This window comes from Camponotus floridanus, unplaced genomic scaffold (genome assembly GCF_003227725.1).
Source record: "Camponotus floridanus strain SB8 unplaced genomic scaffold, Cflo_v7.5 scaffold181, whole genome shotgun sequence".
Taxonomy (NCBI): Eukaryota; Metazoa; Arthropoda; class Insecta; order Hymenoptera; family Formicidae; genus Camponotus; species Camponotus floridanus.
This window is the reverse complement of record NW_020229305.1, coordinates 113,240-128,531: the sequence shown is the minus strand read 5'-3', so window position 1 is coordinate 128,531 and position 15,292 is coordinate 113,240. Positions and strand designations below refer to the sequence as shown.

Below are 15,292 nucleotides of genomic sequence, written 5' to 3'. Positions count from 1 at the left end.
GTTCATTTTATTAAATGCAGAGTACATATGCAATAGCATATAGAGTGTAATGATTAAGGAAAATTATCTGATCAATTGTATTTTCTCATTATTATAATATGCGAAGTCATGTATTCGAAATTTTGTATTTGAGATAAATGTTGATCATGTAATTTCCGCAATTCATCGTGACTCACTTCCTTACTCGCACATCTTTTGTGGTGGCGCGTACACTTTATAATTTGATCCAACTTGGACCACGACAGCCAGTACCATTTCCAGTCACTTCGTGACAAGTTGATCTGCTGAAATAGGTCCAAATGTGTCAATTGCTGTAATCGTCCATTACGATACCGCATTCAAGTACGTCATATTTATTATTTATCATTTATTATTATTATCATATATATTTAGTATTATTATCATATACAGACAGAGAACGTCCTTAATTTTTGTATTTCAATGACAGATTTCTTCCCGAAAATCGTTCATTTGATGATAAAAAGAATGTGAATTATCAATAGATAATTGATTTGAAAATGTGATGCAATGTGTCTCCATTCATTAATTTACATACAATAATAATAACACGTGAGTTTGACATTTACCTAAGATAAGAATGACGTGAGTCAGATATGTTTATATTTTGAAGTGATAAACGATATTACTGATTATATTATCGTCGCGTTAATACGATTGTAGCAGTATGCAAATTATTATTTTGCAAGCACAATATTAAAACACATGGTCCAATCCAAAACTTTATATAGAGTGTATAGTTCATTATCTTAGGAACTTTTCTACTTATGTTATTTACGGTTTTACTCACTTTATTTCCACTTCGCTATTATAAATGCTCGACAGCATTCCTTTGCGATTTTATGATATAGAATATTAATATAGAATATAGTATATTAAAGTGAAGAAATGAGATTTCTCATTCGGTTGATTTCAACGTGGCAAATTTGTGCTAAATAGATATAGAATTATATTTTTAATTAAGATTATGTATTTATTAAAAGCATAAAATAAAATTTTATTTATTATTGTTTATCTTTAAATTACATTAATAAATTTTAAATGAAAAGTAATTTGCATGTCATAATTTAAATGCGTTACATTTTACGAAATTGCATCACTCTTTTGTTAACAATCTACAAAATTACAAATTGTTACAAATTCTTACAATTTACAAATTATTTACACATATCTATAAGTGACTTATCGATTATTCTGATATCGATAAAACTTGATTAAAAAATTAGTTATAATAAACTTATACTTTGTTAAATATGCATTTAATGCTTATCAACCTTTTTATTAAATTTTGGATTTGTTGAAATGGAATAAACAATGAGTTTTTATAATGAAATATTATATTTTCTTTTTTAGAAAACATCGCTCTAAATAATTGATTGGCAACAACAGAACAATGGGACCTTTTGAAATACTATGCGGTATTGCGGCTATATTTCTCGCGACTTATTATTATTTTACATCAAACTACGATTTCTGGAAGTCACGTGGCATTCGCGGTCCAAAACCGATACCAGTTTTTGGTAATTTTAAAGACGTTAAGCTTAATAAAAAGTTCGCAGGAGATTATTTAATGGAATTATACAATAAATATAAAAATGAATCCATGATTGAAATATTCAATAGAATATTCAATAGAATATTCAATAGAAAGACACCCATTCTTATTGTAAAAAATCCAGATTTAATTAAGGATATTCTTATCAAAGATTTTTCTAAGTTCGCCGATAGAGGACTTCCTGTCAGTGAAAAAGTATGTAGATAATTTAAATTTTATGATAATATTGTAATTATATAAAGATGATAACTTTACATATATTACGATATTTTCCAATAATCAAAATTATTCTAAAGATTATATTAATTTTAAATAGCCTTACGTTTTATCAACTATTATTAAATTATTTTAAATTATTTTTAAATAATTATAATTTAATGAAATCGATAAATTTATTTGACTGTACTTGTTTTTTATTATATCATAGGCTGATCCACTGTCGCAACACCTTATCGCTTTAGAGCCTAAAAGATGGCGACCTTTAAGGATAAAGTTGTCGCCCGTTTTTACATCTGGTAAGCTAAAAGAAATGTTCTCTTTAATATCGGAATGCGCCGATCATCTTGAACAATATATTGAGAAATTGGTGAGCAAAAACGAGCCTATAGAATGCTGCGAGGTAACGGCAAAATATACGACTGATGTAATCGGTACTTGTGCATTCGGCATCGAAATGAATGCTCTATCAGACGAAGACAGTGAATTTCGTAGGATGGGAAGAATAGTCTTCACGCCAACCTGGCAAAATATTTTACGGATGACAATAAGACAAGCCCTTCCATGGCTTTATGAAATGCTCGGTTATATCCTACTACAATCAGAGATCAACCAATTTTTCACACGTATTGTCATAGAAACTATGAATTATAGAGAAACAAATAATGTCATTAGGCATGATTTCATTGATATGCTGCGCGAGTTAAAAAAGAATCCAGATAAAGAGGGTGATATCAGTAAGTAACGACTGTATATTTTTATAAAAATTTTCTGTGACACAAGAAATTTTTAAAATGAAAATTTTTAAAATTTTTGACAATGTTTATGAGTCTTTGTAAATATAAATTTACAGATTAATAGTAATATATATTAATATTATACGTTAATTGTAGCTTAATAGTAGATTATTCATAATTTGTAATATTTGATGTAATATTTGAAGAATTAAAATTAATTGTAAAAAAATATCGTATTTCAGAGATGACCGAAAGTTTGATAACTGCTCAAGCGTTCGTATTTTTCCTTGCCGGTTTTGAAACTTCATCGACGACTATGAGTCATGCGCTTTACGAATTGGCATTAAATCAACAAATACAAGATAAGCTACGTGAGGAAATTGATCACGAGTACACCAAACATGGTAGCAATTTAACATATGAAAATGTAAAAGAGATGAATTACTTAGATAAAGTTTTCAAAGGTACATCATTCAAAAAAAATAATTTAATAATTTGCTATTAATTTTCAGTAGCATTATAATATCAATAGTTTTATTGCTAATAAATTTTAATACATATATGTACACATTTCGATAATTTATACTTCACAAACAAATTTTCAAATAATTCTCTCTTGTATTACTTTTAATATATGCAGAAACTTTACGAAAATATCCACCAGCACATATCTTATGCGACAATCGACATCAAGTTATACTTTCAATGGTACTACACTTGACATAACAAAAAATCAAAAAGTATGGATTCCGATTTTCGCGATTCATCGAGATCCGGATATTTATCCAAAGCCAGATACTTTTGATCTAGAAAGATTTAATCATGAGGCAATACAAACCAGGCATCCGATGCACCATCTACCTTTTGGTGATGGTCCAAGAAATTGTATTGGTAAAGTGATATACGTATATTTAAATACATTTCATTCAGTTTTGTTTGTTTTGCTTTTACATGTAATATTATTTTAATCGAAAAATTTTTCTCATAATTTTTTTTATTTTCAGGTGCTCGCTTTGCTCTTTATCAGACAAAGATTGGTCTTATAAAGATACTACGAAACTATAAAGTTGAAGTTTGCGATAAAACGCAAATACCCTACATAACTGATCCTAAAGCATTTCTATTAGCACCAAAGGATGGAATATACTTAAGAATAATTAAAATTAATCGAACTTAATTTAAGCTTTATTACAATTCTTAAGAAACAAAGGTAAAAAAATATCCATAAATTAGAATAACCATATCCCGAGCATCAATATATTTTACTAATATTGTTATATTGTAATACTTTTTATGGTGTATATAATAATTAATAATTTGATTTAATTAATTTATTTATGTTGTTAGATGCGTAATATAGATATAACGTGTTTAATTTTAAGTTTTAATTATACGTATACATTGCACATAGAAAGTGAACTATGTAATGTAAATATATAAAATATTGTCAAATCATGTAAAACTATTTGTATGCAAAATATTTTTTGTTAATAAAAATAATAAAATGTTACATAAATATGTTATATAAAATATATTAAAATACATAAAAATATATATGTTGTACATAAAAATAATTAAAAATTAAATAAAACTAAAAATGTTCATTAATGTCCTTCACGAAAAATTCATTCATAATTATCTTTTGAATTAAAATAAAAGATCTTTCGCGAGTTAATATATCATATTAAAACATACACAGATCACTTCTAAAAAATTATTTTGATGTTATTTTCAATTTTAATTAAACTTCTACGATATTTATTGTTAAAAGTAATATAATAATTATGATCAAAGATAAAATTGAATTATATTTAGCTAAGATGAAATTGATTACGTTAATTTAGACCTTATTTTTTAAAATCTTGAAAAAGTTTTACTAATGTATAAAGAAATAAAAAAATATATAAAGAAGTATGTTGAAACATTTTCCTTTTCTGATTTTAGAACATAAAAAAATAACGAAAAAAAATAACATAAGTTATATGCACATTTTCGACACACATTTAACATTTTTTTAATGTGCGAACATTTTGTGATAATTGATACATTATTCATCTCTATAAATAAAACTACAAAAAAATCACAAGAAACGTATATCATTTTCCCAAAAAAATGAATTAAACAATTTTCAAATTTGTTTCGTTTTCCAACTTTCTACAAATCACAAATAAAACATTATCAGTAAATAGAATTAAAACAATATATTACAAAATTCAATTATTTTATTTTATTTTTTGTTATATATTTTGTAACGGCAAGGCTTACTATTGTCTCGCAGATCGGACATCCGACTGCAAGATATAACAATCTTAATTATTTTTAATCATAATATTGACATTCGATAGAGGCTCAGTCTACTCACATCAGAAATATATATAATAATAATTCGCTATATCTCTTTCCGAAATAATGACTTATCTTTTTAATCTTCGAGATGTCTCTCGTTGGCTCTCTCAGCTGTTCCGGAACCTCGAATTTCTTCTGTATTTTGTGAAAAAGACTGGAAATTATGAAGAAGCTGACCAGATCTCACTTTCTGGATATTCACTTCTTCTATTTCCTTCTTCTTTCCAAATGGACAGATCAAACATAGGAAAATCATCGATTTCCCGATGTTTGCCGTGCCAGAATCTCAGAATGAAAGAAGATGAGCAGAGACGAGGCTCTCACACTTCGATCATTATAGATCGGCACGTTATATTAGTTAAACATTTGCATGTGTGAAATTGAGGGAAACAAATTTTGCCTTTAAAGGCTGCAGTTCAAGTTTGATTATCACTTGTTACAATTTTTCTCCTTTTATACAACACATTAGTGATGTGTGGAGCGTAAAGTAATCGTCAATAACTAATTCAAATTAGCTTACTGCCATGTCACATACATATACGTCAAACATTAATTACAATTTAACTAATCCTATGAAGACATTTTTGTTATTACCTCATTCTACATATCATTCATACCTTTCACACATATATACATCAATATTACTAATAAAAATATACACACACACTTACTGGAATCATCATTAACAATAATTCAAAAGTAGTTTAGAGAGAAACCAAACACACATAATATTATGTTTTCTTACTTTTTTTGAACATTATTTTTATCACTGTAATATTTTCGGAGATTGCGACGATTATAAATGCCTATTTCCCTTTATTCATTTTGATAATCAACTAACAAAAACGCATTTTCACCAATATACTGAATTATTTTATATGAATCTTCAGAAAGATGAAAAAATTTGTTAACTATTTTGTCAAAGGCATTGGAGAGATGTCTTACCCTTAACAGAACCAAATCTCCAATGATAATTTAACCTTCGAAATATTCTCTTATTGCTTCTTACGATAGTTGAAATTTCTTTTTAAGTTTTTTCTTAGCCATCATAATGAGATGTTCGTGGGAGGGTTTTTCGTTTTCCGGAAATTGAATAAATTTGAGAATTTCATCTCGAACCAGTTTTTGAGACCTGTACTCTGATAGATCGTTACATTTAATAAATTCTCGATTGTCGGAACTAATTCAACCCACTTCGTATTGCTTTTCCGCAAAGTCCTAAAAAATCCCAATTCACTCATCATCTATTCTGTAGAATTAGATTGAGGATGCCTAACCGATCTATATAAAACTTTTTCATATTTTCACCATTTAAACGTGCTTTCCATAATGCAGATGAATTGACTACCATGATCTGATAAAATGCGCATTGGCTGTCCAAATTTTGGAATAAACCCACATAGAAATTGGCATTCTGTGAATGTTTATTAAATCATTAGCTCCATAGAATATTTATCTCTATGATGGAAGTCAGATAGACATTTCTTAGAGATCCATTAAACCGTCATAGCTCTTTGAGATGCTTACATCCACGATGGAAATCAGACAGACGTCCATCAAACATTTATCCTACCTCCATAATAAATATCCTCTTATAGACGTCCATTAGACAATAATAATGGATAATAGATTTACACATAAATAAATAATATTTAAGTAGATAATTAATATTATTAAGATTAATATTTAAGTTTTAACATTAATGAAAATTAAAAAAAAAATTTTCAGCTAATTTTTCAGGTACATATAAACATTTACAATTTAATATTTTTATACACATTTTTAAATATTTATAATTTAATTTATAAATAAAATAAATTTAAACTGTACATAATTATATAAATTAATTGTAAAAATTATTATATTTTAGGTTTATTCATATAATTACCCAAGCTTTTATTAGAAAGAAAACTGATAAACTGATAAAAAAATGATAAACGTCCATAATAAAAATCAAATATATACTTCTAATGGACATCTACAATAAATATCAAATATAATACTTCAAATGGACCTCTATTAGACGTCTTTAACTGACATTACATGGATCATTAATAGAGGGCTCATGGAGCCTAGACGATTGATAGATGTTCCGCGGATCATTAATAGAAAGTTCACAAAACCTCATTTGAAGATTAATCGACCCTTCGTAGATCATTAATACAAGATTCGCGAAGCCTCAATGGATGACTAACGGACATTGTGTGGATCATTTATAGAGCATTCGCGAAGCATCAATGGACGATTAATCGACGCTTCGTGGACCATTAATAGAGGTTTCATAGAATGGATGGATGAAATATATAATTATAAATAAAAATAATATTTAAAATTGTAAAAAAAACTTTGTTTATTGAAAATAAAATTACAAATCAATTTGATGTTTAAGGCAAATTAATTTAATGCTCCTTGGTACTCACCGTGACTATGTTGGATTATGACGTCGGAAGCAAGAAATTCCACGCTGAAAATTTTTATGTGCCATTTTTCAATAAAATAATAATTACACAGACTAAGCTTAGCCAGTGCAAAGTTCGAGGCTACGCGCAAGTATACGCAGCCTGCCATCGATCCCTTAGATTGCTAATCAACATATGGCAAGCACACGGCTTTTCCTTATGCAACGGTTACTCGTCCCTTAAAATTTTCCTATCATAAAACTTCTCGGATTATGCATACAGAATCCTGGTTTTCCAGAAGACATTCTACATCCCGCTTTCATGGAGTAAATATCGTGTCTGCAGAGAGTCTATCTTGCGCCTATATAGAGAGTCTATCTTGCGCCTATAGAGAGTACACATCGTGACTTGATTTAAATTACACTAAACTTATACAATAAACGGAACGTTCAAATTGTAAATAAAATAAATTCGGAGTATCCATTTAACACGAAACGACAATTATTTATCTCCCGAGATCATTCACATATACATAATCTATACACAAGATTTAAAAATAGATTTCTTGTGCAAATATTTGAATAGATATCTTGTATGTGTGTGTGTATTTATAATACTGCACAGACAATAAATTTGTTAAGAATTTCAAAAAAATCCCGAATCAATTTATTGTCGTGGAATTCTTTGACAGTATTCAAGTAATACCGAAAATGTGGCTACAGAGTAAGGATTTATGCAAATATCCTTCGCATTATAAGATAGATTATAGAATTCGGCGATTAAAAAAGAAGAAACGCCAACTTCTGATAAGTCTTTTTTAAAAATTGAACGGATTTTTGACGAGTATCGTATATAAGTATAAATAAAAGTTTTAATTTTTTTCTTCTTTTTCGTAATAATATTTGCTATTATTATTTAAAATGTTTTCAGTGTCCTTACAATTACGTCCGGTGGACTTTCTTTCTGTGAAACCGTGAAAGAAAAATCAAGGATCGGTTTGCATTTAAAGCACAAAGCAATCCTTGTTCGAATAATGATAACGCATAGAAAAACGGAACCTAACCCGCATATATAATCATTTAAACCTAATATTGAGAATGGCCAGTCGAGATAGTGCTAAAGAAACTTTAAATAAACTTTTGAATTATGAGACTCGGAAGTATAAGAAATTCGAACCACCCTTATCTATGGCTATAACTAGCTTCATCTTAGAGATTTTATACAAAGAGCCTGTGGTCCTCGAGAAATTGACCAAAGGTAAACATAAAACAAATACTGTGAAATTAATACTGCACGTGCGCTCGTTCAACAGGCCATCCTCAATCGTCAAATCATTAAGCGATAAGATAATCAGCACCTCGTTCCCACTCTCTACTGGATGGAGCTAAATCTCGAACAAAAGGGCTTAACCAATTAGAACCTTAAAACACTCCTCTCTTATTGAAAATCTAACTCCTTGGTCCTAAGAAGGGAGTAATAGAAATCATTTGATTCAATTTTCAAAGATTCCCAGATTATCCAGCAAGGAGGAGGAGCAACTACTTTAAAAAATGCAAGCGCAAGGCGCGAGAGCTCACTTGGTCTCTTCATTAGTTCATTAAGTTCTCTAGTTCATTAGTTCAGTTGCTATCTAGTTCACTAAGCGTTCACTAATAAGTACTAACTAGCACTATAAGCAGTACAGTTGACAGCTCCAGTCCAAGATTCAGCCATTCAATTTTAAAATTATATAGCCTCGGGGATCCTTTTCTTGCATTATGCAATTAAATTATTAATTTGTTTTATGTCACAGTGAAAATGATTTTGTTGACATTTAATTGTGCATCATGTGAAATTTCTGATGAGCATCTCCATTACTCGGCTCTTCGTGTTACAAACCTCCGACTTCAGCTATTGCAATTTTATCAACGCACTTATTTTTATGATCCCAACGAGTTGTGAGTAAATTTAAATAATTTTTATTTTCTCCCTTTCCCATATCTTACTATCTCATAATTTAAAAATCTATGTCTGACTAATAATTTTAAACAATTAATCATCATTAAATTTTTACTAATTACTATCAATCAATCAATCCTTTTTTCACCTCTTCTCCAGTCTTATTCCTAGTTCTTTCTAGTTCGCCTAGAATCTCCGCAAGGCGGTTCGCGAATAATTTACCTGTTCGTCGGGAATCTCCGCAAGGCGGTTCACGAACAATTCCCCGTTCGTTGAGAATCTCCCCAAGGCGGTTCGCGAACGATTCCTTAATTTTCATTTCCTTTTAATTGCCTTTTCTGATTTATTTATCAACAATTCGTATTGTTTTCTATCTTTATATTTCGTTTAAGCCCTTCTTTATATATATTTAACTCTTCATTTCTATTTTTCTTTACTCCCTTTCATTTTCTTTTAATTTCCCATTCCTTGTATTATTATTATTTTTTCCTTTTTTTTCCTTCTTCCCCTTTATATTATTTCCTATGTATTATCACTACTTTGGGAGAAATCATTGAAATAGATGAATAATTTTCGAACTTAGACTTGGCGAATCTTTTATCTTAATTTTATTATTGTATTTTAATTTGGACCTGTGTTTCGCCGAATTTAGAAAATTTTAATTTTAATTATAACATACTCGAGAATATATACATACACGCACACATACTCACTCATGCATAACTACAACTGCTAAGATGTATTTTTCTTTCCTTATATTTTTTTTATATAATATATGTATTTTTTAATGTAGAATTTAATTATTTAACCCGTTCTCTTCCCTAAACCCTGAGATCGCACTAGGTCCTATCCCGCGTAACAAGGATTAAATTCCTTTACCGAAAAGGGACCACCGAACGAATAGGCGTAAAAACGCAGAGTTAAAGAGACCTTCGGTCGCTGACCTGTATCAGGCCCTTCACATTCGTTCGACCCGATCCATACACACGCCCAAATAAAGTGTGTCACGGGGTAAGTAAGTTCCGTTCTTCCATACAGCCCATCCTTTAAGGGTCCGGACGTAACATAAGTTTTGATATTTTATTTTTCAATATTTTTTTATAAAAATTAATTGTTGAGGTTTTATTTTTTAGAAAAATGATTTTGAGGAAAAATTACTGTAAATTATTTTGAAGGAATTTTTTTATTAAACATTCCAGATAGAATATTATATACTTGGTGTATTTCCTTTACCTTTGTAGATCTTTTTAGAGAGATATCACATCTTTCTAAAATTTTATAAAATTTTATATCCTTTTTGCAAATTATTTTTAAGGATATTTTTTTATTTTTGAAAATTGTTACTGTACAGTAAATTAGTCTTTCTATAAGTTCTATCTAACGACACATGTTTTATATTCTGTATATTCTGTATTCGGTATATCATTTCTGAAAACATTAGATTTCATCTCCAAGAGGTGGTTTTTAAAAATTGTTATTATACTGTAAATTAGTCTTTTTACAAGTCTTATCTAACAGCATAGATTTTATATTTTTATAATACTCCGTTTCTAAAATATTAGATTTCACTCCCAAAGGAGAGGTCGAATTTTCCACTAGGGGTAGTTCTATTCCACTAGACCAAAGGGTAGTTTTTAAAAATTATACGGTAAATTAATCTTTTTACAAGTCTTAATTGCAAAAAATTCAACTTAGATGTTCTACGTAGAACTCGTTGAAACTGTTGGAACTTTCCGTTTCATGGAATCAAGTAGTCGGAATTACCAGAACATGGCATTGAATAAACAAATTAATTTAATGTCAAAATCATTATTTTTAAAGAAATTTAAAAACAAAGCTAAAATACTCATGATCAATAGGATCTATAATTAACATAAAAATCAATATTCAAGTTTCAAAATATTAAAATTAGAAAGTAGCTATGTAAAAATATATATATAAATATATCAATACATTATCAACATATTTTATTATATCTTAGTATAATTTATGTAATTTATTGCGTGAAATCCAAAAATAAATCTCAATTTAGGAAAATTTATAAAGAAAACTATTTAATCCAGAAATTTACTATATTATGTATTTTTTGGATATACTAGTATACAACATTGCGCGCGCTTCGCGCGCGCCATTTATTTCCTTCTACTTTATCATATAATTAAAAAAATGTACATATAATTATATATTAAAATAAAATAAACAGTGTTAAAGGTTCCTATAAATTAACAAATCAAAATGAGTAGTGAAAGGCAGTAAAGAGCCAACGCAGTTGTAGGGCGTATGTACATATATTCTTAAATCTTTACTACGCATAGTATATAAGATAACGTAGAACATATAATGCATATTTACAAATAACTTCCATATATTATCTTGCATATGTATTAATGTAATAATTTTATTAAGAGCACATACAATAATGCAGAGAGGATTTAAAATTATTAGTGTAATTTCACTACAAATAAAAATAATTATAATTATAATTATTATATTATTTTACATATTAACATATATGTGTACATATGTATACGTAATGTATATATATTATATGTATATGTATATATATGTATATATATGTACATATATGTATATATATGTACATACATCCCACAGGACACAAAATACTAAAAGACGATGAAAAGATGTCTTTTCTAAGTCGACTTTTGGACATGGCGAAAAAGACGTCTTATAGATGTCTTTTCGTCATGTCGAAAAGACGACTAAAATAAGGCGTCTTTTCGTCAACTTTTTTAAGTCTAGAATTTGTACGCCTAAAAATGACTTAAAAAAGACGACGAAAAGACATATGAAGTCAGACTTAATATTGTGCAATTTATTTTAGTATCTACACATTGTTTTTGTAAATCTTTGAATTCAGAACTTTAAAATATTTTAGACTATGCCATATAGTTTAATGGTAAATAACAAATGAGATAACAAATCCGAAGTGATACGTTAACGATATTTGTTTATGTTTATTTCAAGAAAGCTTAATTTCTAATTTCTTTGTAATGATTTGTTTATGTTAAAAAATTCTATACAAAATATGTTTATTTTTGCGTTACTGATTTTAATATGTCTGGTTTTTATGTCTAATTACACTATGTCTTATTATAGATATAATTAAATAATATTAAAATATTTCTTCATATTTTATTCCATGTATAAATAAATACGTGTATATAACACGTATTTCTTTATACATAAAATATGAAGAAATATGAATAAAATATGAAGAAATAAATGTTAGGTTGCGACGCCCGCAATTGCGTATTCGATTACTTTTTAGATTGGAGGATATATGTATGTACACACGTACATATTTAATTGCAATGCCCGCAGTTGTAAACAGAGAGAAGATATAAAGTATATACATCTATCTTCTCTTTGGTTGTAGATTTTATAATATGTACTTTATACAAATGTTATGTATCAAGGACGAGCGGCAATACATGTCCACAAACATATTAGAAATGAGCGATACAGAATATAATAACATTATAAATATCGATATTTTCATAATAAATTTATCGACAGTAATAATGTTTTCTAAAACAAGCCGATGGGTGCTGGGACTGTCATCCTTGGACGACAGAGTCCGCATCGGTTATGTGTTTATATAAAACATTATTTCTGTAGATAAATAGTTATTATTACTATAATATCGATATTTTATTTGTTTTTATAAGTATTTTCAACAATATGTAAACTACATCTAAAATACGTCTTTTGTGCAAGTAATAAATGACTGAGCTACACTGTTATATATATATATATATATATATATATATATTATATATATATATTATAGTTATATATATATATATATATAATGATGCAATCAATTAATTATAGCGCTTTTCTTTTAATATAATACATATTATTATATGTATAAAATTAAATATGTTTAATTGCTTAAACTCTATCAAAATGTATGAATTGATTAATTGTAATATTACTATTATATCCGTGAAACGCAACGACAAAAAAGATACACAATTTTCAGATTTGACCTGTAATAGGTCAGAATTAATTTTTACAAATATATCGCTCATTTCTAATCGATTTTCTACATACACATGCGCGCGCATGCACACGCATTTATAAAGGAAACTGTAATTTACAGATACTTAAATTATAAATATATTGAATAATAGTTTTAAGTAAATAATATTTGACAGTGGCTGCATATTGCATTGTGATAAATGTTTTTTGATATATTTTGAATTAAACTAATACAGGGTCGGCATTATTATTTAATTAATAAATGTATTCAATGTAGACGAGAGAAATAAAAGATGTATTACAGTATTTATAAATAGTGCGTATATATAATAAAGAAATTATAATATAATGTTCATATAAGAGATATAAACAATTTTTTATTATAATAAAATTTTATTTATAAATTTTAAAAATAATGTAATATTTTTTAATATCTATCTACCTATCTATCCTAACCTATTATCCATATAGTACAAAGCAGTTTCAAAAATGACTAAAACTCGACATATTTCTATTCAAATTAAGACGTCTTTTAGTCTAATAATATAGTCGACGAAAAGACAACTAAAAGTCGATTAAATTATGTCTAAGAGACGACTAAAAGATGTCTTAAATAAGTCTTTAAAAACCTAATAAAAAGATGTCTTAAAGACGACCGAAAATATACAGATTTAGTCGTCTTTTAGTCATCTTTTAGTCATCTTTTGGCTTGACAGATTAGTGACTAAATTCGGGTCATGAGCAGACTTTTAGTCGACTTTTCGTCGACTATTGTCTCTAACTGAAAGACGTTTTTGACGAAAATATGTCCAGTTTAGTCGTCTTTTAGACGTCTTTGTGCCCTGTGGGATATAATTACAATATAGTTTATATATTTTATACATATTGTAAATATAATTGTAAATATAAATGTATACAAGTAATATGACCTTTTTGTGATCAAAGTTTTTCATACTTTCTTTTAAAAAAAAGCATTATTTATACATATATTTACATACATTTTTTATTCGACTTTTCTTCTTTCTCTCTTTCTCCTTCTTCTATCCTCTTTGAGATTCTTTTTACTTCTTTCTTAATGCACTACTATGTAACACGAAACAGCAGAGTAATAAATAGGTTATGGATGACGAAGCGCTCGAGCGCTACGCTACTTACCGCGAATATATCGGAACGCACCAGCATCCAATCAGTATCGCAGAAAAGGAGGCTTCAACGTTTCGATATATTCGAGTAATCGACTTAACATACACTTTTTAAGGTAGGAAGATGTAGATTAAAATATTGCAACGATGAGAATACTTAAGTAAATATTTAAATAATTAGAATAGTAGTATAAATAATGTATATTTAATAAAATTGTTTGGTAATTATAATTTATGGACGACCTCACCGATTTCAATGATCATAACATATGTTGTCAAGCTCACTCTTATAAGTAAGTATCAAAAGGTTTTAAGTGTCACTCACTATTTATTAAAAAGTTATTAACGAAAAAATTTTACGAATTATGTGCAATTTTTAGACATTATATTTAGACGTTTTAAAAGTCAAAGTAAAATATACATGCGTGGATACAGTGTGTTCCGCCGGGATCGACCAAACTGCGCACATTTCTGATCGGATACGATGACATTTCACGATCGGACACAGACCCGATCGGACACAGAATCGATCAGACACAGTCCAGATCGGACCCGGACTCGATCGGACACAGACTCGAGTCCTTGTCTGATCGAGACTGTGTTCAATCGGGACTGTGTCTGACTGGGAAATGTCGTCGTGTCCGTTCGGGAATGTGTCTGATAATCGGGATTCACTCGTTCCGCCTCCTCTACGAGGGGACTTCACTTTCAGAAGATATAATCTAACCTAAATCTATTTCTGATTTAAAATAAAATTTTGTTTGAGAACCTTGCTTCGCGTGAAAAGTTGCAAACCTATGTGAACTTCGTTTCAACTTGCAAAGTACATACTTGGAGACAATAGGTTCCGCCTTCCTACGGGGGGCTCTACTTCCGGAAGATATAATCTAATCCAAACCTACTCTGATTTAAACCAAATTTTAATTTTAAATCATA

General features: G+C 28.5%; 1 pseudogene; it reads left to right on the top strand.

The window, feature by feature from the left end:
* Positions 1-209: 209 nt before the first annotated feature.
* LOC112637603 lies at positions 210-3,792 on the top strand (annotated as a pseudogene).
* Positions 3,793-15,292: the final 11,500 nt, after the last annotated feature.